At 36.4% G+C, this 16,068-nt stretch overlaps 1 long non-coding RNA gene across 1 annotated transcript; it reads left to right on the top strand.

The window, feature by feature from the left end:
* Positions 1-598: 598 nt before the first annotated feature.
* Positions 599-11,028, top strand: LOC115924119. Its single transcript, XR_004064200.1, has 4 exons — positions 599-1,012; positions 8,895-9,011; positions 10,274-10,381; positions 10,840-11,028. It is a non-coding gene; the product is annotated as an uncharacterized LOC115924119 (long non-coding RNA).
* Positions 11,029-16,068: the final 5,040 nt, after the last annotated feature.

Raw genomic sequence — 16,068 nt, 5'->3', positions numbered from 1 at the left:
AGGGGGGGGGGAATAACTGATCTTTACATTAAGTGCAAGAATTTGTTGAAACATTAAACTATTTACAGTAGAAAAAAAGAAGACAAAAATTGAAATAACATCGAACAAGAGGCAATGTGTACACTGCACTGACACTCACAGTCACATCACTGTCACACCTCGTGGCCTCATGAGATCACAATTATTGGAGGAGGAAGATGGACCTTGGAAGAAAGATAGACCTGGAATCTCGACTGCAGATCTCTGCAATTTATCCAGTACATCCGGTAATAAGGTTTATAAGGTAATAAAGGGGGTAGAAAATGAGATCATTGCCATCAATACGCATTAGCATTGACCCCTTGCACTATGCGTTGCTGGTGTGCGGACACCCAACCCACATCATACAACTAACATTTCATTTGTAAATGCAGTAGCGCGCCAGTGCAGTAGGCCTACGTCTACGAGGATATTATTTGAAATAGACTAACCTTGTTTTAGTCTGATCAGGTTTGCAGAGGCAACATGTCGTCGTCGAAAAAATTTAGTAAGATCAATCACTGAGCTGAATCGAACTCGGAAGCGAGATGACGCGGCAGTACGTGCAGTCTCTGGCCACCTGATCCACAAACTCTCCCTAAGATAATCAAGGGAGATTTTACCTCAGTCTCCCTGGTTTTTCCTTCTCCAGTGCGTCTATTGGTCATTAGTTGCTGGACTCTCCCAGGTTAATCAAGGCAGAATAGCAATCATATTCTCTGTGCACATTAAGGCTGCTCCCGCGTAGGTACACGCGCGCATGCATATCGAGACCTGCGAAATACCGGACATTTGGCTAGCGAGAGCCCCACGATACCTGCAGGGCTAGTATCACAGTGCAGTGAGCTAGAGCAACGGAGATCATGAGGCCTGACCCGCCTGAGCCCGGGGTGGCTGCTGTAAACGAACTGGGGTACTGGGTAGATCCACTCACGATACGTGCGAGAAGCAGTGCAGTAGACGGCAATATCTCAGCCATCACACAGGATATAACGTGAGTTTCTTTCAAATCTGTTTATCTAAGACTATGTCTGTAATGTAGAAAATATCACTGTCTACACTACAACCTAATTCAATGTTAATTGATGATAGATCTACTCGCCTAGATCTAGTGTATCAATCATGTTTGTTATTATTGTTATTTTATAATTGTATTTTTCGCAATGGGAGCTGAGCTGAGAAAGGGGCCCCGGAGGTGGTGGCATCCGCTAGGACCAGACAATAACAAAGCCATCTGGTATGGGGATGAATTCTTTAATAAAACCAGGGTATCTCATATCCCTGATAAAACTGAATTCTGTCTACCGGTACATTTCCGTACACAGACGGTACTGTTTGTCGCAACACACAACAGGGGGATAATGGCTGACTTTTGCCACAATCCGACACATAATTTTTTGTTTGACAGGCAGAGAATTGACCGACTGAGCTGAGCCAACTCCCCTCCTCCAGCTCCAGTGCCTGCGTGATGAGATTAGGGTTAGGGCCTACACAAAAACATTGTTTCGTAAAATGTTGTTGTGACCCGAAAGAGGTTGAAAATCCTGATCTAGATTTTACACAGGGCCGGGGGGGGGGGGGGGGAGGGGGGCGTGGCAATTCGTTTAGGGGGGTCGTCCTCCCCGGAAAATTTCCAAAAGTGCCCCCCAAAACAAACACTTACTATATAAAGACTGCAACACACCTTTAGGATCTGGAGGGTCCAAGAGAGCAGCGTTTAGACCAATACAAATGCCAAAATCTTTTCGCTCTTGTAATATCCTTCAAAATTTTCAAGTAAATATTGTAGAAAATAAAAGAGAAGTGTGAACAAAGTATAAATTGTCAGTTAAAAATAAAGCTGAGTTCTGGTCATGTGATTTGCATTGTGAAAGAAACGTTGTGGAATATACAATTACTGTACACAAAAAGATGTGTATGGGACTACACCAACATGTGGCATAACATTCTGTCCCGATTGTTATGATGTTACATGCCATATTTAGAAAATTGAGGCATTTGAAGAGCCATGCTTTTCCGGAAACATTTTGTAATCTAATGTTCTTCCACACTTGTATAATACAATGATACCGCTCCGATTTAAACCACTGGAGTTATGACCACACGGGAACCCAAGGGCGGATCTACAGGGGGAGGGGGGGGGGGTTAGGTTAGGGGGTTACTCCCCCCCCCCCCCTTTGGGCTCCCAGGTGAAAATGTGATGTGCCTAGAATAACGCCATCATGTGTCCAGACCCACACAGTATTAGTAGATGTTAGTAGATGCCAGGAAAACTTAAAAATAGCAAAAACAAAATCGCCTTGCTGCTCTATGGCTCGTGGACAATGGCTCTGCATCGCCATTGGGTCACCCCCCCCCCCCTTGGCAAAAAGCTAGATCCGCCCCTGGAACCCATACCAGAAACTTATTATGGGCCCTTGGTCAGATGGAACTTGCAGCCTCAGTCATATCTAGTCTCGTTGTCATGGCTCATTTCAATTACATGTGAATGTATGGTTCTGGGTTATGGTTATTGTCAGCTCCAGTGCATGTCCTACATGTGTAACTTCATACATGGGTTCTGACACAAGTGCAAGGTTATCCATAAGATAACCCTGAATTACCTCATACATTTGCACCGCTGTGATACCCTACAAGCCATATCAGGACAATTAACCCCTTTGACAACCCCCCTCCCCCACCCCCCGGAAAATGACCCCAGTGGACAATTACCCCCCCCCCCCCTCCCCCCTCCCCACCCATGAAAAAATCTCAGACAATGGATGACTATAATTTCATGTATGGAGAGACGGTGCCAGGTAAAAATGTCAGAGGTAAAATTTCAGATTTAAAAAGTCAGAGGTAATAACTAAACAAGTAAGAGGTACAGCAACAAAATGTAGGGGGAGGGGAAATTAGTGCTGTCATAATATCTAAGCACTGTATCACACAAAATGTCAAGATTCAAGCTACCGGGCCAGTCCATTATATCTCCTTCTTCCATATCATAATGTATATTTTCTAAATGACTGTGGTGTATTGTACTTTGTACAAGTATGTCCAAAGGATAATACTATGTGGAAATTCGAAACTTATATTTTGTGATCAGGTTTGCATATGTACATTGTATATGAATTTCTAACCTTTTTTTCGATTTTCTATTAAAGTAGGTTGATGTTTTAATGTTTATTTGGTTTTGAGGAAGTAATTACATAGAATATTAAGATTGAATGAGATAAAACAGGGAATCAGTTATAAAGATTGCAAAGAAATTCCACAAATTCAGACATCAGACCCATCTTCATGTTGATCCCAGCAGACTGAGCAGAGCCTCTTATTATGACAAGAACACGGTGCACCAACAAGCCTACTGTATAAGAAAACATCAAGAAAAAGACACACATATGCTTCCCCCCTCATCAATACTTTATTACAAAATTTTAACAAACAATGTCAGAGCTTTGCTTGAAGAAAGATAGTAGGCCTACATGTACATGTAGTAAACGTTGCTATTAGCCAGGTATTTTGTAATGTGCTTTCGCCTTTTATGGCAGAAGTTATTCTATTTGTTGGTTTAAACATAACACAGTGTAACTGTATATAATAACATCATGTTTGTGATTAAGAAACGTGAGAGAAATACAGTTCAAGTCCTTCAAATTCCACTCGTTGTTTTCTGCCAAATTTATGGTGCATTTTTTTTAATGTGTAGACTTGTACAAATATATACTTGCTGGAATACAGTGTATGCCAGCACACATTTTATCAATCCTGCACCAAATATTGGAATATCCTTCAAACAATATTATCGTATACAAGCAGTCTCATGATTCTATGAATTTGTACAGTAAAACTATGTTTCTGATATGTTGCTCATGATCATGAATTTGTCAATTTCAGAGTTTGATCTTTCACAGCAAATAAAACTGAACATTTTGCCTTATTTGACATTTTTACTTGTATTTTTACTTCTGACATTTGTACACCAAGCCAAAGAAACAAACATGTAGACATGGCTCTACGAAATTAACCATGAGAACATCATATATTTTGGACAATGTAAACTTAGACCTAGGCAGTTAGGGAGGTGCAACCCAGCCCAGTCAGGGCATCTGATTTACTTTCCCTTTGAAATGTCAAAACATGAATAATATTATTCAAAAGCTACATTGTTAAGAGTTCCAGTGAGAATCTACCTTAATGGTTGTGTGAACATGTGCATATGTATGGAGTTAAACTGCATACTTGTACCCAAAGCTTTAGGACACTGTAGCATTTAATTATTTTGTTTACAGAATTTGCTCCAGAGAAGTAAGGTACATATATGTACCTAAATACTATTTTTATCAATTTTCAGGAAGGGTAGGGCTTCTGTTTTTTGTTTTTTTAAATTAATGTTAATAAGGTCATCAGCCCTCTTGTTCCTCCTATTCTCCTCTCTTTTTGCTTTTTAAATTTATTTACCCTGGGGGAGGGGGGGGGCGTCAACCACTCGTTGTTTAACGTGTAAAACTGACTCTAGACATCTTTTTTTTTCTAAATTCAAACTAATTGTACCATCAAATCAAAAGATAGTCTAAATAAATCAATGGGTTTGTATTTTCTCTTTATATAAAACAAAAGGATATCTTAGACTTCAGACTACATGTACATCAAATTCAGCATTATGTTATAATTGTAGTAGAATAGGGGCCATGTTATTTTAACTGCTTGCACGAAAGAAAGAAATCATCAAATTTAAAAGTTTGTTTCAAAACATTGATTTTTAGATTAGAATCAAGTGTTTCTGTAAATTTGTTAATATTTTTTATTCGAAAAAAAAAAGAAAATCATTGAATACCAAAAGAGTACATTTGGAAAAGAGCCACATGGATGCTGGGAAAAGAAAAAGATTAACTTAATAACTATGTCCCAGAGGTCTTCTTTTCCAATCCATGTGACTTTACAGAAATGGTAACAATAAAATTGTGAGGTATACATAACAATTTATAAATCACTATTAATCAACAATAATCATTGATAAGATAAAAATTTATTAAAAACATAAATAAACTTACCCCCCCCCCCCCCCCCTCTGAACAAAAAAGAGGGAAAATGTCGCTTTGTGTACATGTAAATGTACATTATATAGCACCATGGAAAAATGGGGGGGGGGGGGGGAGGGTGAATACATGCACTCAAATCCGACTCTTAACCTGGAATTTTACCTGAAGATGGCACTGTGCAGCTGGGTATGATAACAAAAACAGCAAACAAACAAAATTGAGACAGAGACAGCTCATCATAATTAACTAATTTATGTTAACTCATCTGTATACTGAGAATTTGTTCTTTTAGTTTTAAAGTCAAGTAAGAAATAATAACACAACAACAGTCTTCAAATCAGTATTGAGAGTATACTAGACACTGGGAAATGTGTGGATGGCAGAGCCATGGAGTCTTTGAGTGCAAGCTGTCAAATGTTTGAATCAAACAGTGTCAGAATATCTTTGGTTATGCAGATAGCATTTTGGACAGCTTCACATTTTATAAGGCCAACAAAGACTTTGAGAACAAAGCTAGTCATAAGATAATGTCGCCTGGAAAAAAGCGTGTACCACTTTAAAAGTTTGGAGGTGTACAGAATACTCCATTTCCTGTTTTCTATGTTTGAGAATAATTCGTCTAGCTCATCTTTGTATCTATTCATTTTTTCAACATTTTCTCTACTGTGTATGAACCAGGCACGTTGGCCATATTCAATAATGCTTATGGAGAACGAGGCATTTGTACAAACACAGCAGAGAGTCACTTGACAGATTGTTTGCTACACTGATGATGAAACTTAACATTCCATTAGCCTTTGATACAACATAATCAACATGATTTCACCAGGTCATTTTATTATTCAAAACAATGCCAAGGTATTTATATCGCGTAGCAACTTAAAATATATAATCATTAATATGGTAATGGGGTTGACCTGGGATTTTTTATTCGGTAATGCGCATAACTTTACATTTGGAAGTGTTCAGCTTCATTTTGATTGTCAGTCACTACATATTGACTCTAGATTTGTGCAGCTACATGAACATTGTAGAATCTGCAGCTAGATATGAGAGATTTAATTGTTATTCAATTAGTTGGAATGCAGAACTGAACAAAGTCTCTCCAAAATACCTTCCTTTAATACCATTTTGCCAATAACTCTCACATACTTATAAGGGTTATACTATGTAACAGCAACAGTTTCGAAATGTGATTGTACAGGTTTGAAAATCATCGCTACCGTAGGTTAATAGTACTTCTCAACCAAAAAATCATTTTCGAAATAGTAGTCATGGAAATGGTTCATTAGATGGCACATATTGTACTACAATACATCTAGGAACCTGCGAACCCTTAAACAAGCCCTTGAGCCCAGCCACAAGAGACTTTGTCATTTGCATCAAATCATACTTATTCCACATTCTAATTTTACTTGTTTGAATATTTGTTTGTGGACCACCCTGAACATGTGGAAGAAAAGCCTGTTTAAAATTTAACAGTAGTACAGAGAGCTGTGATGTTTTGAAAGTGGTGATGGATCCATTTCTGCTTTCATGAAGTTAATTTCATGAAGTAATTTGTGGAACTCAACTTATTTCAGTCAAATGCATCTAGAATGGTCTAGAAATCAAATTTGCTGTTTTTTTAAGTACCAAAATTCCCTTTTAAGTACATATATGTTTATACTATAAAAGTGTATTCCTTTTGTATTTCCTAATCGGCCCTTTTCTATCAACTCTGTTATCGCCCTTTTTTTTATATATCGGTCACATATTCCTCTAACAAAAAACTGGACAGCTTCTTTTTTTTTTTACTAATCTTGTGACAAACAATGTAAAGAAAATATCCTAGTATGTGTCTTAATGTTGAAGACAGAATGAGCTATGGTATAATTTCAAGCATCCATGTTTGCTCTTAAAATGACATGCATGGCCCTACATGTACATATGCACATATTTTCTGATCAGTCATGCGCTTGAATGAAAGATGCAGTTTGTCCATTTAATTTCCATTCTGTCCTATAGATTTGGTAAAAGCTAAAATAATAATTATTATTTTATTTATAAATCCCTTCTCCCTGAGGATCCTAACCACCAAATAGCATTAATAACCCAAGATGTAACTAACTATGGTCAGTTATCTGCCCATGGCCATGATACTTTGAAATTTCTTTCAATATTTATACAAATAGAGCAAACTAAAGCATAACTTGTTTTTATAATTTCTGTGTGCAAAGTTATTCTTTGCATAATTTTTCTACTTCAAATAAAATGTTTCTCTATTTTGATCCCATTTCCACTCTGTTGCTCTATGTGATAAGGATATTCCTTATGCAAATACAATCTCCTACACATAATGATTGGCCTTTCTTTTAAACGTTATTGGATTTGTGTGTGTGTGGTGAGTGCGCGTTTTTTTGTGGTCACTGTTATGCTTAAGCACAGCACTCAATATAAAATGTTATTCTTTAACTCCAGCATGATTTCATTTGCGTTTCATATATTATTTAATATGTAGAGCCATCCCTTGGCTTTAGTATTTTAAGGAGGGTTGGGGATGATTTGTTTTCCTCACCCCTCTTCTGTTCAAAGTTAATGACTGCGATGGATTAGAACAACCTTTATAGTGACTTTGAGACCAATTTTGTGGACAGTCCATAGCAAGGTTTGGCAAAACTTTATTATTATATAATTGCCATGTCAAATGATAATCATAGCTGGCATTGCGATCAAATGATTATATAATTGCCATGTTAAATGAATCCATAGCTGGCACTAACATGATATGAATCTTTTTGTTTATACACGGCATCTCAAAAAAATGTGCAACAAGATGTTGATTGGCAACATCTTAAACAGCACTCATTCATCCATTTCGCCAGTAGTGCCGTCTTAGTATCTTCTGAGTACTCTTTATGAATCGTACGGGGATCTAATCTGCAAGTTAGGATTTGTTTTGCTACATGTATATGTGTCATATTTTAGATGTTACAAAGAAAGCATGATGCATGGCATCACCGATAATCATCACTGATACATTTCAAATTGCTATTTCATTAGCAATCTCTGAAATGTCATGAATATATATTAGTTGAAATACATAGTACTAGAACCAAAAGAGAGTGCTCCAAGGAATTTCTGATGCAAATAATTTGTGCTTACTTCTTATTTATTCTTTTAAACTTACATGTAAAAAAATCAGGTCCAAGATTCTGGTGAAGTTCATGTTGAGAGTAATTATAAATGTACCATCGGGGCCTACCCTACACTGTATACTGGATAGCTGTGATCTGCAGTTTTTTTTTGTATAGTATATTACTATGGAGGTTCATCTAGCGGTCCTTAAGAGTAGAGTATGATTATCTACACGTCTTTGCAGCTCCTGATTAGATTTTTACCTTCCTTCTCTCTCTCTCTCTCTGTCTACCACTCATCCCTCTTTTTTTCAATTTGCTCCTATTATGTCTTTCTCTTTATGATCGGAAGAGGTTGCGGTATTGTCATTTACATCAGTTTCCTATTTATGTATGAATGCATTTATGATGTGACTCAGAATGAAGTTTTTTTTTGTACTGTCTGCTGAAAGATGGAATGGTGTTCACTCATTCTTGTTCAACATTAAGTTAACCCCTTTGGCTCTCAGCATACAAAATCATGTTTGTGCCTATGTTAAATTGTATGTAACATCAATGGGAGACAAATTTCTGTATTACAAATGTATTATGGAAAATAAAACCAGAATCTTGAAACTTGTAAATGTATTGTAGACTAAGCATGCTTAATTAAATTCCTTTGAATTTTAATTATTTTACATGTTTTTACTGATTGTATCTATTTCAATATTTTTCTTTTGTATAACCCTAACTACAGTCTTCTTTGGAGCCATATGACAGACGTATACAGCTGAAATGGAATTTCCCTTCAACCGTACAATATTTCAGGGCTTATATTTCAGGAATCGGTGTTCGCCCAACGTAGCAGTTGCAGGTACATGTAATAATGCTATGTTTTATTTTATTTACAATTTTACATTTGCCGAAGTCCTTTCCCTGGAGATTATTCAAAGCAAAAGTATGTTCATTAAATGTATATACCTTTTTTCATAAAGTTTTCTTGTGAAATATCATGAGTTTTAGTCAAATTCCCCCCTCCCCCCACCCCTGTTTTTGTTGCTTCTTGCTCCTTTATATTTCAGCTAGCCCATAGACCTACGATATATGTTTAGGTCTTTTTAATTGAAATGAAAACATTGCTTTCTTCAGTCATTAATATGCAACATATGCATTATACACATATTGGGGATATGTTACCCCAAAAATATATAAGAGCAAATTACGTTAATGAAATAAAGTGTGGACGAGAGGCACTGAGCTAAAAAAAAAATTAAAAAAGGAAATGCAATCCAGGCTATGTACTTACAGCAGTAAGAACAGATTTAGGCTTCACTCAAGTCATAATGTAATTATTGTAATGAAGTGTTAAATATAGGGTCTGTGCTTGTAGACTAATAGGGAGCAAGAGAGGGCCATAGCAGAAACAGAAAGTGAATACATTTAAGTCATTTTAAGATATCTAATATCAAATGTAACTTGTCACTTTTTATCTCATAGAGCTACGTTTATATTAACAGCTGTGGTTGTAGTCTTATTCAGGAAATATCATAGGGAATGTCACTAAAATAAAGTCATTTGTTTACTCCATTCACAAGCTTTTAATACCCTATTGTACATCTCAAAGAAATCATGTTCACAATACAACTTTGTAATGAATGCACATTTCAAAAGTTGATGCTCAAGGCCATTGAAATTGCCTGTGTTGCTATGATATCGTTTGGTCAATTGAGACTTACAGCATTCATACATTTATTTTGTATAGGATTTTCCTCAAACTTCCACTGAGTTTTGTCTGTCATTTCTCTGCTATCAAGTTCATCAGTGTTTGTAGTGAATCTTCCCTCTCTTTTAAATACACCTTTTCATTATGATTAACATTTATAGATTCTCTAATGCATTGAACTAGCCTCTTTGCAAGTACACACTTTCGTATTTTCATGATTTCAATATTTGTTTTTACATGTATTGTAATGCTGACTCTGATAAAACAGTACTGGAATTGTTATGTACCTACTTTACGTTCACTCGTAAACGTTGTCATAGTCAGGAAGATGACTAGCTACACTATAATCATGATTCTATTAAACTATAACTATGCACATGTAATGTACTGTTTCAATTAAATCTTACTTACAGAAAAAGGACAACAACAAGTGGCACTATTCATGTATTCCTCCAAAGTGCTCATGCCAATCATGCCATAGCTGAACTTTCCTGAAAGACTGAGTCAATGAAAACTCTAAGGTAATTTTTTTTTTAAACTGATAAGTGTCAAAGCCTCACTATATATGCTTTTGTCATGATCTCTTCTTAGACTATACATAAATGGGGTTACAGCGTAAGAAAACCTTTCCGACGTTTTTAGGAGTATACCCATGAAATATATATTGAGAATAGAATATCCAGTCATATTCTACATACATGTATTTGAAGAGTTATATCTAGGGATTTGATATAATGACATGTTCGATAATGATCAGTTGTTGTACTTGATTAGATGCATTCATTCCTTAAATAAAGGCTTTGTAGCATACATGAATTTGAAATAGAGATCCCTCCTACTTAATTGTTATGTGTATAGAATTCATTTAATTTTTTTTCTTATTCGAGACCTTTTGCAGAACCCCAATAGAATCCATTTGATTTGTTTGCGTGATTGTATTTCACCATCCATGCTATCGTTTTCTTATTTCACTGTGCAGACTTCAACATATGTGCAGCGTTTCAACCGAGAGTCAACACCCTCCATTGTAGTGTTCGGCAGGCTTTTCAATTGGAGTTTGGGCTGATTTCAATCGTAATAATAATAATAATAATATTCAGTTCTTGTATAGCGCATGATATGTTATGAAATAACACCTCTATGCGCTTCCAAAGAGCTTTGGAAATGATTACCCTTTAGCTCCGGCAGCCGTTATCAGGAATAATCCTGCCAGGTACCCATTTACCTCACCTGGGTTGAGTGTGGCAAATGTAGATCAATGTCTTGCCAAAGGACATTAGTGCCGCGGCGGGACTCGAACCGCAGACCTTGTGATCAACAGTCCGGTGACGTATCCACTCGACCACAACACAGGACCACCGCATAGCACTTTATGACTCTGTCTGCTTAAGCATGGTTGTTTCCTGATGCAACATCATCAACACATGCTTAATTTTCTTGCGTAGTGCTCGTATATCCTATATCCTGAGAGTTACTTTTATTTGTGTTACTTTATTTGGTCTGATTCACATTTGAACTTCCTGGTTTCTAGTGATGAATTATTGGCCATAATTGTAATTATCATTGCATGTCTACTTTAAGATGTGATGATACAGAAGGGCTACAGCCTAAGCACAGCTTCATATGCTTCCAGCCCCCCCCAAAAAAAAACTATTTAAATGAATCACAAGGAGTAGAAAGAGAAAGAGAGAGAGAGATGGGGGAGGGGGTACTAATATGAAGGGATGGGATGGGGATTTTCAGCTATCAATGAAATTGTTAACTGACATATATTATCATTAATATTTCATTCACATGTTGCAGGAATGTCTGATGTTGAAATAACATGTACGTGAAGGTACAAAGTAACCACATTGTGTAACATATTTCCTAGTGAATGTTACCAAATATGTCAATGTAAAAGTGTTCAAAACGAATAGTCCCACCATTATTGTCGCTTGATAGGTCTGAAACCATGCTCTGTAATTGCCAATATTACAGTATGTGTCTATTTTCATAAAAAATTACACAGTGAGAGGGATCAAGAAACACTGTTTCAGTTCAAATGTACTATTCATAAAATCGAGATGGAAATCATTATCATTTCTCTGTCTATAACTATCTGATGCTTAGCTCCAAGATTAAGCGTGTAAAAGTAAGTGCAATTTTGTTCTCTTCACTCCAACCACATTGATTTACTGAGCATGATTCTGCATAAATTGATGAGGAAATGTAACAATACACTATAAAAATGTGTTGAATTTTAAAAAGTTGCCAGTTTCCGAAAAGTAAATCAACTGAAATAGGCCCTACAAGGATATTAATTCCCATTAATTGATGTCTTTGTAATGCATGTTAATTTCTATAATGTGATATCATCAACTGTTTATATTTCATACAGAAAAATATAGAATACAGAAAATTAATTTCATTTGAAATGAAATAAAATTTAAAAACTATATATATATATATAATTCAAAATGATAGTGTTAGATAATTTTCAGATTGATGAGAATGGATAAGGATTTACGATTTGAATATATATTTTCTATGTGAACCTACTAAGATGTATGTACATCGAGTTAAATTAGATATTTGTCTACATATGCTATGAATGGTTTTTCAAAATGTGATGAAATTCAAATGTACATGTATATATCCAATCTTGTTGTTGTTATGGCTTAAATAACTTGGAGGACTAGGAGATATAAGAAACGTTGATTAATTACTCTTGATTGATTATTTACTCTTCTTTGCATCGTTCACTCTAACTGGCAAAACAGCGACAATTAGTAGACACACAAAAAAGTATTGCCAAGGCAATTTTATTTCTCTTATCATCCTGTAATGTATTTTTCTCTTCAATGTTTTGCAGTTGCAATGTGCAGAAGTTGGTATTGCTTCCGGTTCTAGGACACCTACCCCCTGAACAACCATTCCCCCAGTGCCCTACCCCCTGGACACCCACACCCGGATAACCACCCTCTAGGACAACTACCCTCCTGACAACTATCCTAGGGGGTAGTTGCCTGGGGGGAGGGGTAGTTTTCCGGGGGTAGTCGTCCTAGAGGGTGGTTGCCCTAGGGGGTAGTTGTCCTAGGGGGTAGATTTCCTAGAGGATGGTTATCCGGGGTTGATGTCCAGGGGTCGGTGTCCGGATACGATTACTTTCCATGAATGAATCTAAATGAGCAAATTATCATGCAGTATCATGAATTTCAATTGTTCTTTTGCAGGGAACATTTTAATTTATATCATAGCTAGCCAGTTCTGAAATATCCTCGATTACAAATTACCATGCTCAAAAGTTGGAAATTATACATGTAGTTTTGTTTTCATTTTTGATATTGTATAAAATAGCGTATGCAAGGGTTGTCCAAATCGCATCACAAGTATACAACCGTTTATTTAAAATTAACATTCATATGTGTTTTCTGGAATAAAGTTTGTTATTTTGTATTATTGTCCATTTCATTCAATTTTCACCAACTTATTTGTTCAATATTTCTACTTTTCCTCAGAACATGTGTTGTGAAGTTTGAATATTCCTTGTCGGTTTCATTATGCCATGAAAATAAGCTCATAAATGTAAATGCCCTTTTTGCCCTCCTTAACGATTTTAGATATACAGTTAACACATGAATTATTCATACCCCTTTGTATATTTGATTTTTTTTTCTTTTTTCTTGTGTTTTTCGTTATTCAAGAATAAAAGGTCCACTAAGGGTAAATTATATGTTGGCTTTAATATATTACATTCTCAAGAAATGTAAATCGGAACAAATCAATTTTTTACATACTAATTTAAAAACTTGGTAAGGGTATAAATAATTTGTTCAATGTACATGTAGTGTAACATGTTTCAAAGGAATGGAAGTTTGATTTGAGTGTGCATTCGTGTTAGGGAGGAGAGAGAGAGAGGCCGGGGAGGGGGGGGGGCACCAGTATTTTTTCGCCACTTTTTCAGAGAAAGGCAGGCACCTTGGGGTTCATTTAAGTAAAACATTTAATGCTGCTTCCTGGAAATTGAATGCATATACGTAAGAACTGTTTTTTCTAGAGTTTTGGAAGAATTATTATATTCGGGTTAGTGCAGCCTAGACAACCAACATCACAGGCACGTACATACGTTTGGCATTTCAATTTCTACTGTTTGTAGCCATGAAGGCGTTAACTTTGTATATATATATTAGTTTTATGCTCTTGTGACTCAAAACAGAATTTCACGTTGACTAAATTTATGATAGAATATGTGATTGAATAAAATCACCAATCATTTTAATTTCACTCATTAATTTTCTTATTGCCTTTTTCTTTATAAACATGTATGAATATGATACAAAGAAACGGTGTTTAAACAAATTATTATAAAGTATTTGCCATCACCTGGGCCATGGACATAAAATTATAAATTAAAAAAAGTAGGCTTATATGCATCTTCTCTTTGTGTTTTGAAGAACATTCTTCAGAGAAATACACATGACATGAGATCATGATTTATCTCTATACATCTCGCAAGTTTCACCTGCTTTGTTTAGTTATTTCCATTGTGGATGTAAGACATCATAACTCCCTATAGGAGGTGACATCATATTTTGTAACCCCTTTCATATTCACATCTTAAATATATACGGGCTAGTATCGCTCCACCTGGTAGACCAATAATATTGCTATAAGAACATGACACCTCGAAACTGGACCTGTATAGTTGTGAATATGCAATATCAATAAAACAATATCATCTGCTTCAAAGTATGAACCACAACATATTTTCAGCACAGGACCACAGTACATGACTGTACTTACAGAGGCAAACAAACCTGGCCACGTAATTCAACAGGGCATATTTGTGTTTCATGCGTAAGGGTGTGGCACTAGCTTAATTTGGCTTAGCGGCAGTGTATATCACATGTAGTTGCTCTAACTCGGATGTATCACTCCTGATCCCATCAAAACGGACAGAGTAGAGTGTAATGAGCATGCAATCTTCTGCCAAGAAACGTTTCATGAATCAGGATACGGTAAGATTACTTATCCTAACCCTATAGGCTTGAATAGTTCATGGTTACAAAATGCGACCCGGCTGCTAAGTAGGGGTGTGGTTGTATAACTTACCCCCAAGTGCATTCAATTTCATTATTTTTGGCCCGGCCCCTCCCCTCAGTGTTATTTAGGGTACGCATATTTGTGTTCCCAGCACCCCCCCCCCCCCCTTTCAGAAAAGTCCGGTGTGTAAATTCAATACGGCCGGGTAGATCTTTTTTCTTTGTTATACAAGCCTTTTTAGCACCCCCCCCCCCCCTCTTTCAGCAAAAGTCCAGTGTGTAAAGTCAATACGGGCAGATCTTTTTCTTTGTTATACGATCGAGCCGGAGATTTGGGAACACGCATGCGATACCTCCGTTCCCGGAGGGGGGGGGGGGGTATTCGTTACGACTTAATTTACTGCAGTAAAACTAAATATAAAAAAATATGATGAATAAGTATAAGAAAAATGAATTATGAACTACCAATTACCCCGGACCAATATCAACGAAAATTTAAGAATCCCCATTACACCATCACCATCGTTATCATCATCGCCCCCTCCCCGTTTCTGTCTGTCTCTCTCTCTCTCTCTCTCTCTCTCCGTCTCCCGAGACGGTAGTCAACATAAAGAATCTCGACTTTTTCATTTTTGGGATGAGAAAGATATCATATTAGTCGCGTATTAACGCAAGTTTGATTGGCATTGATGAACAAATTATAATCACCGTAGTCGTCCAAGAAATGTTCCAGAAATTTGTGAAATGCAGCTATTTAAAATATATATACATAGCATTTTTTTTCTTGCTTTCTGTCTTTCTTTCTTCTTGTGGTTCTTTCTTTTTTCCCCTTCTTCGTCGTCTTCTTCTTCTTCATTAAGCTAAGACAATAAACATGCACAATAAAATTGTACAATGTATCTATGATGACTTGGTAGTCAACGTTTGATATGGTACATTGCTGCCGATATTGCTAAAGTCTGACTTTTCGTAACGCTTCGTAATGAAAAGTTCAGATAATGCTTACATGGTAAACAATCCTGAAAAAGAAGACTATAAGCTACTGATCATAGTTTAATTTCTTTATTTGCTTTAGTTGCAAAAGAGTCGTAGAGGGCTTTTTCCACTTTGGGCAGCGGTGCAGAGTCTCGTAATTCTGTCGCTGTACAGTTTAAAATAAAATATCCGAAGAAACTGAGCAAGAC

This window comes from Strongylocentrotus purpuratus, unplaced genomic scaffold, assembly GCF_000002235.5.
Source record: "Strongylocentrotus purpuratus isolate Spur 01 unplaced genomic scaffold, Spur_5.0 spur5_scaffold_15, whole genome shotgun sequence".
Taxonomy (NCBI): domain Eukaryota; kingdom Metazoa; phylum Echinodermata; class Echinoidea; order Camarodonta; family Strongylocentrotidae; genus Strongylocentrotus; species Strongylocentrotus purpuratus.
This window is presented reverse-complemented; position numbering and strand designations above follow the sequence as displayed.